This window comes from Saimiri boliviensis, chromosome 17 (genome assembly GCF_048565385.1).
Source record: "Saimiri boliviensis isolate mSaiBol1 chromosome 17, mSaiBol1.pri, whole genome shotgun sequence".
Classification (NCBI taxonomy): domain Eukaryota; kingdom Metazoa; phylum Chordata; class Mammalia; order Primates; family Cebidae; genus Saimiri; species Saimiri boliviensis.
In genome coordinates this window covers 3341373-3358451 of record NC_133465.1, presented here as the reverse complement: position 1 = coordinate 3358451, position 17079 = coordinate 3341373, and the positions used below count along the sequence as shown (strand labels likewise).

At 45.0% G+C, this 17079-nt stretch overlaps 1 non-coding gene across 1 annotated transcript; it reads right to left on the bottom strand.

Annotated features, from left to right (window-relative positions):
* Nucleotides 1-611: 611 nt before the first annotated feature.
* Nucleotides 612-716, bottom strand: LOC120366978 (U6 spliceosomal RNA). The gene has a single exon (XR_005581487.1). It is a non-coding gene; the product is annotated as a U6 spliceosomal RNA (small nuclear RNA).
* Nucleotides 717-17079: the final 16363 nt, after the last annotated feature.

Below are 17079 nucleotides of genomic sequence, written 5' to 3'. Positions count from 1 at the left end.
TTGGGTTTCCGAGTGGACGTCCAGCTTATTGATTCTCAGCGCCGAAATCTGAGCAACCCACTGCGCCGACTAAATCAGCGGCGTTAAGACTGATGGTGCTTTTCTGACTCTGCACCAAGAACGGACGCTCCAAGGTGCCGGCAAAACCGCCTCGCCGGTCACAAGAGTCGCGCTGGCGACCCGTGGGGCTCCTCTGCTGGGACTCTCCTGGTGCGTGAGCAACAATAATTCATGGGAAGGTGTGGCGTCCTCTCGTTCTTTGCGCTTTCACTGGGAGCTACAATCCCGAGCTACTAGTGATCAACCATCTTGGATCTCTCTCCATATTCCACATTTTCTTTATCCAGTCTACCATTGATGGGCATTTAGGTTGATTCCATGTCATTGCTATTGTGAATAATGCTGCAATGAACATACGAGTGCATGTGTCTTTATGGTAGAATGATTTATATTCCTTTGGGTATATATATCCAGTAACAGGATTGCTGAGTTGAATGGTAGTTCTCTTTTTAGCTCTTTGAGGATTCACCACAGTGCTTTCCATCATGGTTGAACTAATTTACACTCCCACCAATAGGGTGGAAGTGTTTCTTTCTTTCTTTTTTTTTTTTTAAACTATGGAATGCTTCCCGAATTTGCATGTCATCCTTGCGCAGGGGCCATGCTAATCTCTTCATCGTTCCAATTTTTAGTATATGTGCTGCCAAAGCAAGCACAGAAATGTTTCTTTTTCTTTGCAACCTTGCCAGCATTTTTTATTTTTTGACTTTTTAATAATCACCATTCTGACTGGCGTGAGGTGGTGTCTCATTGCAGTTTTGGTTTGCATTTCTTTAATCACCAGTGATGTTGAGCTTTTTTTTTCATATGCTTATCGGTTGTATGTATGTTTTCTTTTGAAAAGTGTCTGTTCACGTCCTTTGATGACTTTTTAATTTTTTTTTTTCCTTTTTGTGGAGAACAGGCAGGTCTCAAACTCCTGGGCTCAAGCTATCCTCCCTCCTCTGCCTCCCCAAGCGCTGAGATTACAAGCGTGAGCCACAGCACCTGGCCTGTTTTGGGTTTTTTTTCTTGTAAATTTGTTTAAGTTCCTTATAGATGCTGGATATTAGACCTTTGTAGAATGCATAGTTTGCAAAAATTTTCTCCCATTCTGTAGATTGTCTGTTTACTCTATTGATCATTTGTTTTGCTGTGCAAAAGCTCTTTAATTAGATCCCATTTGTCAGTTTTTGCTTTTGTTAAAACTGCTTTTGGTGAAACTGCTTTTGGTGACAGGACACAATTCTGAGAAGATGGAGTAGAATACAAAAAAGATAAAGTTAATAGTAAAAAAAAAAAAAAAGAAAGAAAGAAAGGCTCACACCTGTAATCCCAGCACTTTGGGAGGCCAAGGTGGGTGGAACAAGAGGTCAGGAGATGAAGACCAGCCTGGCCAACATGGTGAAACCCTGTCTCTACTAAAAATAAAAAATTTAAAAATTAGCTGGGCATGGTGGTACAAGCCTGTAATCATAGCTACTCGGGAGCCTGAGGCAGGAAAATTTGCTTGAACCCAGGAGCAAGAGGTTGCAGTGAGCTGAGATTGAGCCACCGTACTCCAACCTGGGCAACAGATTGAGACTCTGTCTCAGAAAAAAAAAAAAAAAAAGGAATCGAATACATACATAGATATATAATGCATGAATATATGTGTATGTGTGCATGTGTGTATATATATATCCCCGATTCAATTCAGAAGGAAGAAATAAGTGTTAGAACCTCAAAGCTTAGCGGTCCCTTTGTGTTCCCTCATCACAAGCTACCGTTTTCCCTGCCAGAGCTTTCAGCAAGCCCTAGGCTTTGGATGACTGCCCTATTCCCATAATGGTTTTATTGTCAACCATGGTGGGTAGCCTGAAGAGACAACTGAACCTAACAGCAGCCAGGAATAATGGCTCGACATTAACTAAGACAAAACAAAAATCCATTGCCTTTGGGAGCATTCTTCAAAATTCCATTGGTCAGCATATAGTGACTCTATAGGGCAAGTCAAGTCATTCAACAAAGTCATCCCTCTACCACATTCAAAAAAAAAAATCCAAATATGTGCCATGTACTTTAGGCATCTGGCAGGTGGGGGTTTCTGGGTTGTTAATTCGTCCATCCTCTACTTTATGCAGGCTGGCATGGTCTTTGATGGCAAAGACCCGTTTCATAATCATCATGCTTTACCCCCATCTCACAGTACATGTGATGGAACTCATGAAATTCTTACTGTGTGTCCTGAATTAAGCATACATAGGATACAACTCTTAGCATCTGCTGCTTACACTTCCCCTCATAGATATGAAATCTGTCCATCTCTTTCTCTGGGTAAAACAGTGATATAGAATTCTTATATAAAGAACTCTCCTCTACCCTCTTTTCTTGATAATAAACCCAAGCGTATCTTAAAATTGCCGAAAGAAGCCTTTCGATCTTGCTCTAAATTATCCAATTAGAATCGTATAAAGACTCCAAGAAAAGGAAGGCCATGGAAATCCCTGTCATAGCCGGACTGCTGGGTCTGCAGAGCATGCCAGCAGCTCCCAGCTGAGGCAAGGTGTCCCTACTCCAAGGCCACCTGGATCCGAATCATACCTAAGGCACTGTCTTAATCCACCAAGGTGCTTAAGAAACTCTTGAAGCGCTATCCAGTGAATTGTATGCAAAGACTCATCAAAGAGTTCTCGCCCCAAAGATGTTAGGAACTAAGGATCTAACAAGGCTAACCTAAGCATTTGGACCCTCTCAGCAGTGATTTTGGAGGTTATAAGGATCTTTAACCCACGGAAGCCTTCAAATGGAAACACTGTGATAAACACCAGAAACAGGGCTAGTCTTGAGAGAAAAAAGGCAGAGGAAGAAGGCAGGGGGATTTAAAGCCCACCTACCCATATTCTAGGCCCAAGCCAAGGAACCAGGGAGTAAACAGAAGACCAGTAAGATCTTTGACCGTGTACAGTAAAGTCCTGTGTCTTTACTGCCAGTAGCCTACATCCAGCCCTCACCAGTAGACAGGAGTCTCCTCTTGTACGAATACTGGGCATCAGGACCTGCCAAGACAGGCTTCAGGCGAGACTGAGCAAGGACCCTTCTTAGGGACCTGCTGGTCACCCTCCTCCCCAGGCATGAAAATAAAGAAAAATGTATTTTTTTTTATAGAGGACTATACACAGAGAAATGAACTCCAACTACCTATTCTTTGTTTTAAATTTCTTCCTGTAATCCCAGCTACTCAGGAGGCTGAGGCAGGAGAATTATTGCTTGAACCCAGGACGCAGAGGTTGCTGTAAGCCAAGATTGCACCACTGCACTCCAGCCTGGGGGACAGAGCAAGACTCCATCTCAAAAGAAAAAAAAAGAAAGAAAGAAAGAAAAAGAAAAATCTGGAGTTCCTTCAAGGGAAATTCCAGGAGGCACCTAGCTAACCGGTAGAAGTAGATGAACAACTAGAACAAAAAGGTAATAGTAGTTTAAAATAATAACGAAGGAAGTTAGAGTCAGGAGATATTTTATTCCCTATAGAAACTAAAGATAACATCTTGTGTTGCTCTGTCACCCCAGCCAGAGTGCAGTGGCATGATCTCAGCTCACTATAACCTCTGCCTCTCAGGTTCAAGTGGTTCTCCTGCCTCAGCCATCCAAGTAGCTGGTAATACAGGCACACACCACCATGCTTGGCTAATTTTTGTATTTTTAGTAGAGATGAGGTTTTGCCATGTTAGCCAGGCTGATCTCAAACTCCTCACCTCAAGTGATCTGCCCACCTTGGCCTCCCAAAGTGCTGGGATTACAAGCGTGAGCCACTGCGCCTGAGTTGTTTTTCAGAAACCTGGACTCCCATCCAACTCTGCTGGCACATAGACCTCAGATAAGGGGGAACGGAGGACTGAACTCCAACCACCCATTATTAATTAATTAATTAATTTATTTTTTGAGGCAGAGCTTTTGCTCTTGTTACCCAGGCTGGAGTGCAATGGCGCGATCTCGGCTCACCGCAACCTCCGCCTCCTGGGTTCAGGCAATTCTCCTGCCTCAGCCTCCTGAGTAGCTGGGATTACAGGCACGTGCCACCATGCCCAGCTAATTTTTTGTATTTTTAGTAGAGACGGGGTTTCACCTTGTTGACCAGGATGGTCTCGATCTCTTGACCTCGTGATCCACCCGCCTTGGCCTCCCAAAGTGCTGGGATTACAGGCTTGAGCCACCGAGCCCAGCCCCAACCACACATTCTTTGTTTAAAATTTCTTCCTGAAGGTCCTGGAGAAGGTCACACTCATGAACCAGAGGTAACATTCTTTTCTGCTGATCCCAAAGTTTTAGACAAAAGCTTTGCCTTCTTAACCAATCACAAATCAAACCTTTTTTGAGTCCACCTGTCCTCCCTTCCTTTTTAAAGCAAAGTAACATATAGCCTCCTTATACTGATTTATGACGTTGCCTATAACATCTGTCTGTCAGCCTTTAAAAATCCTTAGCTGTGCCGGGCACGGTGGCTAAGCCTGTAATCCCAGCACTTTGGGAGGCCGAGGCGGGTGGATCACGAGGTCGAGAGATCAAGACCATCCTGGTCAACATGGTGAAACCCCGTCTCTACTAAAGATAAAAAAATTAGCTGGGCATGGTGGCACGTGCCTGTAATCCCAGCTACTCAGGAGGCTGAGGCAGGAGAATTGCTTGAACCCAGGAGGCGGAGGTTGCGGTGAGCCAAGATCACGCCATTGCACTCCAGCCTGGGTAACAAGAGCAAAACTCCGTCTCAAAAAAAAAAAAAAAAAAAAAATCCTTAGCTGTAAGCCATCTGGGAGGTCAGGTCTTAAAGCATGAGCTGCCGATTCTCCTTGCTTGGCACCTCGCAGTAAAGTCCTCACTTTCTTTCACTGCTGTCCTGACGTCAGCCTTCTTTTTGCTGGGCTAGGTGAGTGGACCCCAGTTCAGTTCTGTAACACAGGGATAAGGCTTTTTCCTCCCCCACCGGCAGGATACAGACACATCTCTGCTAGCAGGTCATGAGCAGCTCTCCAACTCCTGCTTCTCCCAGAATAGTTCTAAAAAATGTTTTGTATTGTTTTCTTCACTGTTTTCTGATATTTACTGTAGTTTTCCATTAAATAGACCCCGGTTGGATTTCACTTTTTTTTCCTTGTAGCAATGTTTTAATTTGGGCTTCATGTGCTCTAAAAATATCTTATCAGGGTATCAAAATAACACTGCAGAATGGCAACCTCAGAACTTTAGAGCATGTTTCTAAATAGTCTAATGATATGCAAGCGTCTGTGATCATGTCAGATTGCTGGGCCTAATGATTTCCTCTTGGCTCTTTCTGGAAAGTTTTCTTTGCTAAGACAGAATTCAGGGAGATGAGTAGGAAAGAACTGTAGAGTCAATGAATGTTGGAGCTGGGAATTATTTTGGAGAGCAAAAAAATGCATCTCAAATTTTGCAGCAATTTCTCCCCAAAAGACAATCTCACCACCTTTCTCCTAGGGCACCATATTTATACCCGACTCCCTCCCTTCAGTCCCAGATTTGGTGGGAGTGGGGACTAATATCAGAGTTTTTCAGACTGAGAAAAATCACCTTGCATTAGACCTTCAGAATCAGAATATCCCAAGAAGGTCTGGAAATAATAATAATTATTTTTTTGAAGACAGAGTATCACTCTGTCACCCAAGCTAGAGTGCAGTGGTGCAATCATAGCTTACTGAAACCTTGACCTCTTGGACTCAAGTGATCTTCCTGCCTCAGCCACCTGCCCCCATTCCCTCACCGCCCCCATTCCCCACCAGTAGCTGGGACTGGACTATGGGTTCACATTGCATACCTGGCTAATTTTTGTATTTTTTGTAGAGATGGGATTTCACCATGTTGCCCAGGCTGGTCTTGAACTCCTGGTTCGAGCAATCTGCTCTGTCTTGGCCTCCTGAAGTGCTGGGATTACAGGCATGAGCCACCACACCTGGCATGGGAATCAGTAGTTTTGTGATTATCATCATCAGGCAAATTTGGAAAATACTGGTGTGGTGAGCTTGAATTCCAGGTTGGGATTGTTGGGTCCAGTCAGGTAAACTACAGACTCTCCGATATTGTGTTAGAGCTGGCTCTAACTGGCTCATCAGAGCCGATTATTAAGTTTTTGCAATTTTGCCAGCTGTTTGCTAAACACAGGCATTATTAAATATTAAATTATATTGAATGTAAGACCTTGTGTCTACAAAATCTTAAAAAATTAGCTAGGCATGTTGGCATGTGCCTATAGTCCGAGCTACTTGAAAGGCTGAGATCAAGGCTGCAGTGAGCTGTGATTGGGCCACTGCACTCCAGCCTGAGCGACAGCGAGTGACCATCTCAAAAGGAAAGAAGAAAAAAGGCCAGGCGTGGCGGCTCATGCCTGTAATCTCAGCACTTTGGGATGGTGAGGCAGATGGATCACTTGACATCAGGAATTTGAGACCTGCCTGGCCAACATGGAGAAACCCCGTCTCTACTAAAAATACAAGTTTTGTTTTTTAACATATGCCTATCCAGCTGTTCTAGCAGTATTTGTTGAAGAGACTTGCGTTAGTTATCTACTGCTAAGAGAGAGATTGTTCTAAACTTAATGGCTTAAGACAATAAATACTTACTATCTCACACAATTTTGGTGGGTCAAATGAACCCAGCAAGGGCTTAGCTTGGTGATTCTGACTCAGTATTTCTTATGAACCTGCAGTCAAGATGTCAGCTAAAACTGCAGTCAACTGAAGACTGGACTGAGGCTGGGAGATCCACTTCCAGCATGATTCATTTGCATGCCTGGCAATTTAGTGCTGGCTGTCCGCAGAAGGCTTTAGTTATTCATGACCTGGACCTCTCCATAGGGTTTCTTGAGTCTCCTTACAACGTAATGGTCATGTCAGACTTCTAACGTACAGAAGTATAAGATGATAAGTTTGGGCTGGATGCAGTGTTTCACACCTATATTCCCAACACTTTGGGAGACCAAGGCAGGAAGATTGCTTGAGGCCAGGAGTTCATGACTAGCCTGTGCAACATAATAAGACCACGTCTCTACACAAAATTTTAAAAAATTAGCTAGGCATGGTGACACATACTTGTAGTCCCAGTTCTCAGGAGGCTGAGGTAGGAGGGCTACTTGAGCCCAGGAGCTTGAGGCTGCAGTAAGCTATGATTGCACCACTGTACTGAGCCTAGGTGGCAGAGTAAGACTCTATTTCTAAAGTAATAATAATAAAAAATTTGTGTTGTTTTAAGCCCACCCCAGGGTCTTTTTTTCTGTTGCACAGATAAAAATTCTCTGAGACAGTAGTATTGCAGTAGAGAAAGAGTTTAATCATCATAGGGTTAGGAAGGACAGGAGTAACTGCTCCAGTTGGCCTTCCCTAAATCTCAGAGTCTAGGGTTTTAAAGGATAGTTTGGAGGGCAGGAGATAAGGGAATGGGGAATGCTGATTTGTTGGGTCAGGGATGAAATCATAGGTGGTCAAAGCTGTCTTCCTGCCCTGAGTCGGTTTCTGGTTGGGGGTTACAAAACCAGATAAGCCAGTTTCTTCATATATGTTATTGGGAGTTACAAGACCAAGTAGCCCATCAGAATGCAGGTCTGGAAAATACATCAAACATCAACCTTAGATTTTATAATAGTGATGTTATCTATAGGAGCAATTGGGAAGATTACAAATCTTTTACCCTCTGGCTACATGACTTCTAACCCATAATTTTAACTTGGTAGCTAGTTTGTTAGTTTTTCAAAGGCAATTTTAGTCCCTGAACAAAGAGATTGTTAGTTTTGGGAAGGGGCTATCATCTTGTTTTAAGTCAAGCTTGTCCAACCTGTGACCCGCAGGGCTGCATATGGCCCAGGACAGCTTTGAAGGCAGTCCAACACAAATTCATAAACTTTCTTGCCGGGCGCGGTGGCTCAAGCCTGTAATCCCAGCACTTTGGGAGGCCGAGGTGGGTGGATCACGAGGTCGAGAGATCGAAACCATCCTGGTCAACATGGTGAAACCCCGTCTCTACTAAACATACAAAAAATTAGCTGGGCATGGTGGCACGTGCCTGTAGTCCCAGCTACTCAGGAGGCTGAGGCAGCAGAATTGCTTGAATCCAGGAGGCGGAGGTTGCGGTGAGCCGAGATCGCGCCATTGCACTCCAGCCTGGGTAACAAGAGCGAAACTCCGTCTCAAAAAAAAAAAAAAAACTTAAAATATTGAGGATTTTTTTTGGACGCTCTTTTAAGCTCACGAGCTATTGTTAGTGTATTTTATGTGTGGTCCAAGACAACTGTTCTTCCAATGTGACCCAGGGAAGCCAAAAGATTGGACACCCCTCTTTCAAACTATAAGTTCCTCCCATGGTTAGTTTGGCCTATGCCCAGAAATGAGCAAGGGCAGCTTGGAGATAGGAAGCACAATGGAGTCAGTTAGGTCAGATTTCTTTTTTTCACGATCATACTTTTTCTATGTCAGATTTATCTGACTCGTAATTTTTGCAAAGGTGGTTTCAAAGCCACTAAGCTTGTGGTAATTTATTACTGCAATCGAAAACTAATACATTAGGTTATCCTCTTTTTTTCCCCTCTGATTGCTTGCTCTGGGGTAAGCCAGCTGCCATGCTGAATTTTTCATTTTGTTACTGCCTGATGTGCATGGAGGCCAGTACCATGGTACCGGTTTTTGAGAAAAGTTTTATTGTGAGTCAACTGGCAAATAAACAGGAGGAAATGCTCAACTCTGTCTCCCCGAGCAGGGGCTTGGGTCGTGTTTTAAAAGCATAGGGTAATGAGGTTGGATCTGATCGGATCTTGCAATGAGGTGATGCCAGAAGGCATGATCTGACTGGATCCCGGCATGGGGTGATGCCCGAGTTTGATCTGATTGTATCCTAGATCAAACTAAGTGGTGTCCACTTAGTTCAGTCTCTGCTCCTTGGTCTGAGCACTTAGATTCCCTCTATCATTGCATGCTTGCTTCATCTGGGCATGCTCAGGTTATATAACCTTCAACCTGGGGAGTCCATAGCAACTGAAAACTCACAACTTCGTTATATAAAAGTTGAGCCAAGGCTGGGCACAGTGCCTCACGCCTATAATCCCAGCAGTTTGGGAGGCCGAGGCAGGTGGATCAGAGGTCAAGAGATCGAGACCATCCTGGTCAACATGGTGAAGCCCCGTCTCTACTAAAAATACAAAAATTAGGCTGGGCGCGGTGGCTCAAGCCTGTCATCCCAGCACTTTGGGAGGCCGAAGCGGGCGGATCACAAGGTCAAGAAATCGAAACCATCCTTGTCAACATCGTGAAACCCCGTCTCCATTAAAAATACAAAAAATTAGCTGGGCATGGTGGGGCGTGCCTGTAATCCCAGCTACTTGGGAGGCTGAGGCAGGAGAATTGCCTGAACCCAGGAGGCGGAGGTTGCGGTGAGCTGAGATCGTGCCATTGCACTCCAGCCTGGGTAACAAGAGCGAAACTCCATCTCAAAAAAAAAAAAAAAAGCCGGGCGCGGTGGCTCAAGCCTGTAATCCCAGCACTTTGGGAGGCTGAGGCGGGTGGATCACGAGGTCGAGAGATCGAGACCATCCTGGTCAACATGGTGAAACCCCGTCTCTACTAAAAATACAAAAAAGTAGCTGGGCATGGTGGCGCGTGCCTGTAATCCCAGCTACTCAGGAGGCTGAGGCAGGAGAATTGCCTGAACCCAGGAGGCGGAGGTTGCAGTGAGCCGAGATCGCGCCATTGCACTCCAGCCTGGGCAACAAGAGCGAAACTCCGTCTCAAAAAAAAAAAAAAAAAAAATTGGCTGGGCATGGTGGCACAGCCTGTAGTCCCAGCTACTCAGGAGGCTGAGACAGGAGAATTGCTTCAACCCAGGAGGTAGAGGTTGCAGTGAGCCAAGATCGTGCCATTGCACTCCAGCTTTGGTAACAAGAGTGAAACTCCGTCTCAAAAAAAAAAAAAGTTGAGCCAGATTGGCTGGGCATGGTGGCTCCTGCCTATAATCCCAGCACTTTGGGAGGCCAAGGCAGGCAGATCATTGGAGGTCAAGAGTTTGAGACCAGCTTGGCCAACATCGTGAAACCCCATCTCTACTAAAAATACAAAAATTAGCCAGGCATGGTGGCATGCACCTGTAATCCCAGCTACTTGGGAGGCTGAGGCAGGAAAATCGCTTGAAACTGGGAGGCAGAGGTTACAGTGAGCCAAGATCATGCCATTACACTCCAGTCTGAGTGACATAGTGAGACTCTGTTTCAAAAAAAAAAGTTGAACCAGATTGATATGATGTGGTTAAAAGTTCAGATACTGTATTTTTCACCACTAGAAGTTCCATTTGATTCTTTTTTTATATCTTCTTTCCTCATGATGTTCATATTTTTCTTTAAATACAGTTATAATAGCTTTGTTGTTGTTGTTGTTTTTGAGACGGAGTTTCGCTCTTGTTACCCAGGCTGGAGTGCAATGGCGCGATCTCGGCTCACCGCAACCTCTACCTCCTGGGTTCAAGCAATTCTCCTGCCTCAGCCTCCTGAGTAGCTGGGATTACAGGCATGCACCACCATGCCCAGCTAATTTTTTGTATTTTTAGTAGAGACGGGGTTTCACCATGTTGACCAGGATGGTCTTGATCTCTTGACCTCGTGATCCACCTGCCTCGGCCTCCCAAAGTGCTGGGATTACAGGCTTGAGCCACCGCGCCCAGCCTTACAATAGCTGTTTTATCATTCTTGTCTGCTAATTCCATCATCTCTGTCATTTCTAGATCCATTTCTGTTGCCTGATTTTTCTCTTGTTGTTTTTTCCCCCCGTTTCTTGGTATCAATAATAATTTTTGATTGGATCACAGGATGTCATATTGTTTTTTCTTTCTTTCTTTTTTATTTTGAGATGAACTCTTGCTCTGTGTCTCAGGCTGGAGTGCAGTGGCACCATCTTGGTTCACTGCAACCTCCGCCTCCCAGGTTCAAGCAGGTCTCCTGCCTTGGCCTTCCGGTAGCTGGGACTACAGGCACCTGCCATTAGGCCCAGCTAATTTTTGTACTTTTAGTAAGACAGGGTTTCACCATGTTGGCCAGGCTGGTCTTGAACTCCTGACCTTGGGTGATCTGCCTGCCTCAGCCTCCCAAAGTGCTGGGATTACAGGCATGAGCCAGTATGCCTGGCCTCTCTTGCTCTCTCTCTCTCCTCTCTCTCTCTCTTTGTTTCTTTCTTTCTCTCTGTCTCTCTTTCTCTCTTTCTTTCTTTCTTTCCAGACAAAATCTTGCTCTGTCACCCAGGCTGGAGTGCAGTGGCTCGATCTCAGCTCACTGCAACCTCCACCTCCTGGGTTCAAGCACTTCTCCTGCTTCAGCCTCCCGAGTAGCTGGGATTACAGGCATGTGCCACCACACCTGGTTAATATGGATGTCACATTGTTGAAAGTCTGTATTTTGTAGTCTTCCCTTAAAGAGTATAGGTCTTTGTTGTACTAGGTTGTTAACTTACTTTTGGATTAGTTTGATGTTTTTGAGGACAGTTTTTAAGCTCGTTAAGCACTTCTAGAGTATATTTTACTTTAGACCTAGTTTAGACCTTTTAGTAAGGTTTATCTCTGCTGCAGTCTCTCCTGAACATCTTGGGAAGTCACTAAGTTATTTCTACTCCAATTGGGCCAATTTGAATATTTCCTAGCTCTATATGAGCTCTGGGAATTGTTCAGTTACATCTCTTCAACTGTTCTTTGCTTAGCCTCCTAGAAACTTAGTTCTACTTACGCCTACCTTAATATTCAGCAATCCAAGCACTTTGGAGGCCAAGGCGGGTGAATCACCTGAGGTCGGGAGTTCAAGACCAGCCTGACCAACATGGTGAAACCCTGTCTTAATAAATAAATAAACTTTTAAAATATTAATATTCAGCAAAGACTCAAGATGCTATACAGATTTCTCAAGGTTTTTGCGTACCTTCTTCCTTTTCAGAAATTTGCACAGCAACTTCCAGCTGCCTTAGGTTCCATGAACTCCAATCTGTTTGTCTTTAGTGAGAGCCATGTTCTGACATGTTCTGATTTTATGATCCAGATTGCACCTCTAGGCAAAAAGCTAGGATGATCACAGAACTTAACTCATTTGTTTTCTTTCTCTCAATGATGTCAGTTCTGCACTGCCAGTTATTCAATGTCTGAAAACAGTTGTTCTGTATGTTTTTTCTAGTTTCCTAGGTGTATGGCAGAAGGGTTAATCTGGTCCCTTTAAACTCCATCATTATCAGAAACAAAAGTCCTCTGTTTCACTGAAATTTGATTAGCATGTTAGTCTTTGAGCAACTGATCAACCTGACCAAAAAAGAAAGAAAGAAAGAAAGAAAGAAAAAGAAAGAAAGAAAGAGCCAGGCGCAGTGGCTCAAGCCTGTAATCCCAGCACTTTGGGAGGCCGAGGCGGGTGGATCACGAGGTCGAGAGCTCGAGACCATCCTGGTCGACATGGTGAAACCCTGTCTCTACTAAAAATACAAAAAATCAGCTGGGCATGGTGGCGTGTGCCTGTAATCCCAGCTACTCAGGAGGCTGAGGCAGGAGAATTGCCTGAACCCAGGAGGCGGAGGTTGCGGTGAGCCGAGATCGCGCCATTGCACTCCAGACTGGGTAACGAGAGCGAAACTCCGCCTCAAAAAAAAAAAAAAAAAAAAAAAAAAAAGAAAGAAAGAAGAAAGAAAAGTTGGGCATGGTGGCTCACACCTGTAATCCCAGCACTTTGGGAGGATGAGGAGGGCAGATCATGAGGTCAGCAGTTCAAGACCAGACTGACCAACATGGTAAAATCCCATCTCTACTAAAATTATAAAAATTAGCCGGGCATGGTGGCATGGGCCTATAGTTTCACCTCTTTGGGAGGCTGAGGCAGGAGAATTGCTTGAACCTGGGAGGTGGAGGCACCACTGCACTTCAGCCTGGACAACAAGAGCAAGACTGTCTCAAAAAAATACTTTTTTTGGGCTGGGCACAGTGGCTCACACCTGTAATCCCAGCACGTTGGGAGGCCGATGCGGGTGGATCATGAGGTCAAGAGATCGAGAACATCTGGGTCAACATGGTGAAACCCTGTCTCTACTAAAAATACAAAAATTAGCTGGGCATGGTGGCGTGTGCCTGTAGTCCCAGCTACTCAGGAGGCTGAGGCAGCAGAATCGCTTGAAACCAGGAGGTGGAGGTTGCGGTGAGCCGAGTTCGCACCATTGCACTCTAGCCTGGGTAACAAGAGCCAAACTCCATCTCAAAAAAAAAAAAAAAAAAAAGAAATGAGGGTTTCACCATCTTGGCCAGCCTGGTCTCCAATTCCTCACCTCAAGTGATCTGCCTGCCTTGGCCTCCCAAAGTGCTAGATTTACAGGCAAGGAGTCATTACGCCCATCCAAACAGCTTCTAAAATGGGACATTTAGTCGTGATTACTCCTTATTTGTTTGGAGACTGTGACACTGTAAGTAAAAAGACCTGCTTTCTATTTAGGTGAACTTTTCATACAGGAAAGATGAGAAGGTTATTTCTCAGCAGCCACTATTTTTAGAATTTGTACTCTGGGAACACAATGATGGTTCTTCAAGGCAGCTCATCCTAGTCTCTTTTGTTACAAGGGGGCTGAGATGCATTCTTTTACAATTTCCCTATAAACCACACATAGCTTCAAAATGCCTTTAGTGTGGTAGGTTATACGAAGATCATTGACAAGTTGAGTTTCATTATGCCAAATCTCCTCTCTCAAAGAGGGTTTCTCCTAGAACTAGTTTTTTCAGGAAATGAGATCTGTCTTCTTGTAGACATCTCGGCAAAGGAGGAACTAAAGAGTTAGTACAAAAATCAAGTCAGGATTTGCTCTGGAATTAAAAACATCAAAATATTTAAAGCTCAGTACCTATTCCATATGCATCACATTAAAATTTTTTTTTTTTTTTTTTTTTTGAGACGGAGTTTCGCTCTTGTTACCCAGGCTGGAGTGCAATGGCGTGATCTCGGCTCACCGCAACCTCTGCCTCCTGGGTTCAGGTAATTCTCCTGCCTCAGCCTCCTGAGTAGCTGGGATTACAGGCACGAGCCATCATGCCCAGCTAATTTTTTGTATGTTTAGTAGAGACGGGGTTTCACCAAGTTGACCAGGATAGTCTCGATCTCTTGACCTTGTGATCCATCCGCCTTGGCCTCCCAAAGTGCTGTGATTACAGGCTTGAGCCACCGCGCCTAGCAAAAAAACTTTTATTTGGAAATGATTTCAAGCTTACAGGAAAGTTACAAAAACGAATAGTATAGAGAACACCTGCAAATAATCTTTATTCAGATTCACCTATTAACATTTGCTCAATTTGCTTTATTATTTGCATTCTCTCTCCCTCTCCTACACCTCTCTCCATATATAAACCTAGTCTCAAATGTAACAGTGTTACCTCTGCTGCATTCCATCATTGAAGGGCTCACACAGTTCTGCCCAGGTTCAAGGAATGGGAAATAATCTCCAGAAATGTGTGTGCGTGTGTGTGTGTGTGTGTGTGTGTGTGTGTGTGTGTGTGTGTGTATTTTTTACTTTTTTCTTTTCTTTTTTTTTGAGGCAGGGTCTCACCCCGTCAGCCAGGCTGGAGTGCAGTGATGTGATCGTGGCTCGCTATGGCCTTGATCTCCCAGGCTCAAGCAATCCTCTGACTTCAGCGGCCCAAGTAGCTGGGACCACAGGCATGTGCCACCATGCCTGGCTAATTTTCTAATTTTTTGTAGAGACAGAGTCTCACTATGTTACCCAGGCTGGTCTTGAACTCCTGGGCTCAATCGATACTCCCACCTTGGCCTCCCAGAGTGCTGGAATTACAGGTGGGAGCCACTGCTCCCAGCCCATGTTTCTATATGTATATATAGTCTTCAAATATATATGTGTGAAAAAATATATAGTTTGTCTTTGAACCATTTAAAAGTAAGTTCAATACATTATGACCACCTTTCCTTTTTTTTTTTTTTTTTTTTTTTTTTGAGACAAGTCTCGCTCTGTCACCCAGGCTGGACTGCAGTGGCATAGTCTTGGCTCACTGCAACTTCTGCCTCCATTCAAGTGATTCTTGTGCCTCAGCCTCTCAAGTAGCTGGGATTACAGGCTCGCGCCACCATGTCCAGCTAATTTTTGTATTTTTAGTAGAGATGGGATTTCCCCATGTTGGCCAGGCTGGTCTTCAACTCGTGACCTGAGGTGATCCAGCTGCCTCGGCCTCCCAAAGTGCTGGGATTATAGGCGTGAGCCACTGCACCTGGCCATGAACCCCTTTCCTTAAATACACTCAGTGTATCCTAACTAAGAACAGGTGTTCAATCAAAAGGCACTGTATTTGAGGAAACACACCTGAGGAGCCTTAGTCCTCCTGGACCTGATCTAGATGATGAAATCCTAGACCTCAAGGCGGTTTCAGAGGAAACGATGTATGCATCTGACAAGTGGGAGGACTCTAAATTGTAACCAGAGGGCAGACTGTGTGGCATGAGAACATTTCTGGAGATTATTTCGCTGCCCCTTAAACCTGGGCAGAACTCTGTGGCTACTTCAATGACTAAAATGCAGCAGAAGTGACACTGTTGTATCTGAGGCTAGGTCATAAAAGAGATACAGCTTACCTGCCCCCTACACCAGCCCCCTTCTCGCCCCTCCTCTCTTCAGGATGCTCACCTTTGGTTAGGTGAGGAAACAGGAAGCACAATGGGCTTAGCTGGTTTTTTTGTTGTTGTTTGTTTGTTTGTTTGTTTTTTGAGACGGAGTTTCGCTCTTGTTACCCAGGCTGGAGTGCAATGGCGCGATCTCAGCTCTCCGCAACCTCCGCCTCCTGGGTTCAGGCAATTCTCCTGCCTCAGCCTCCTGAGTAGCTGGGATTACAGGCACACGCCACCATGCCCAGCTGATTTTTAGTATTTTTAGTAGAGATGGGGTTTCACCATGTTGACTAGGATGGTCTCGATCTCTTGACCTTGTGATCCGCCCACCTCGGCCTCCCAAAGTGCTGGGATTACAGGCTTGAGCCACCGCGCCCAGCCTAGCTGTTTTTATTGATAGCTGCAGCTACAGTCTTAGCTGACTGGCAGACATGTGAGCGAGGAAGCCTTCAGAGGATTCCAGTCCCTAGCTTTCAGGCCACTGCAGCTGATACTAAATGTAGCACAGATTAGCTCTTCCTATGGAGCCTTGCTTATTGCGGTTCATAGGTAAAATAAATGTTGTCATTGTTTTGTGCCACTCAGTGTTTGCAGTAATTTTTTTTTTTTTGAGACGGAGTTTCACTCTTGTTACCCAGGCTGGAGTGCAATGGCGCGATCTCGGCTCACCGCAACCTCCGCCTCCTGGGTTCAGGCAATTCTCCTGCCTCAGCCTCCTGAGTAGCTGGGATTACAGGCACACGCCACCATGCCCAGCTAATTGTTGTATTTTTAGTAGAGACGGGGTTTCACCATGTTGACCAGGATGGTCTCGATCTCTTGACCTCGTGATCCACCCGCCTCGGCCTCCCAAAGTGCTGGGATTACAGGCTTGCGCCACCGCGCCCGGCCGCAGTAATTTCTTATGAAGCAATGACAACCCAGAATCACAGTAGCGCAGGTACACTCGTGTAAGCAAAGCAACGCATACTGTAGCTGGAAAGTGGTTCTGATTATTAATTTAGCATTTCAGAAGAATAATTGATCAATAAGGCACAGTGACTCATGGCTGTAATCCCAGCACTTTGGGAGGCCAAAGACGGAGGATCACTTGAGCCCAGAAGTTCAAAAGCAGTCTGGGTAACATAGTAAAACCCTGTCTCTACAAAAAAATAAACAAATTAGCCAGGTCAGGTGGTGTGTGCCTGTGGTCCCAGCTACTCAGGAGGCTGAGGTGGGAGAATCACTTGAGCCTGGGAGCTCGAGGCTGGTGTGAGCTGTGACTGCACCACTGCACTCCAGCCTGGGCAACAGAGTGAGACCCTGTATTAAAAAAAAAATCCGTGAGGGATGGAATATTGGGGGTGGAGAAAACGCTGTTCCCCTCCTAGGCTTTCTCTTTTGAGGAGACAGTCACTAGAATG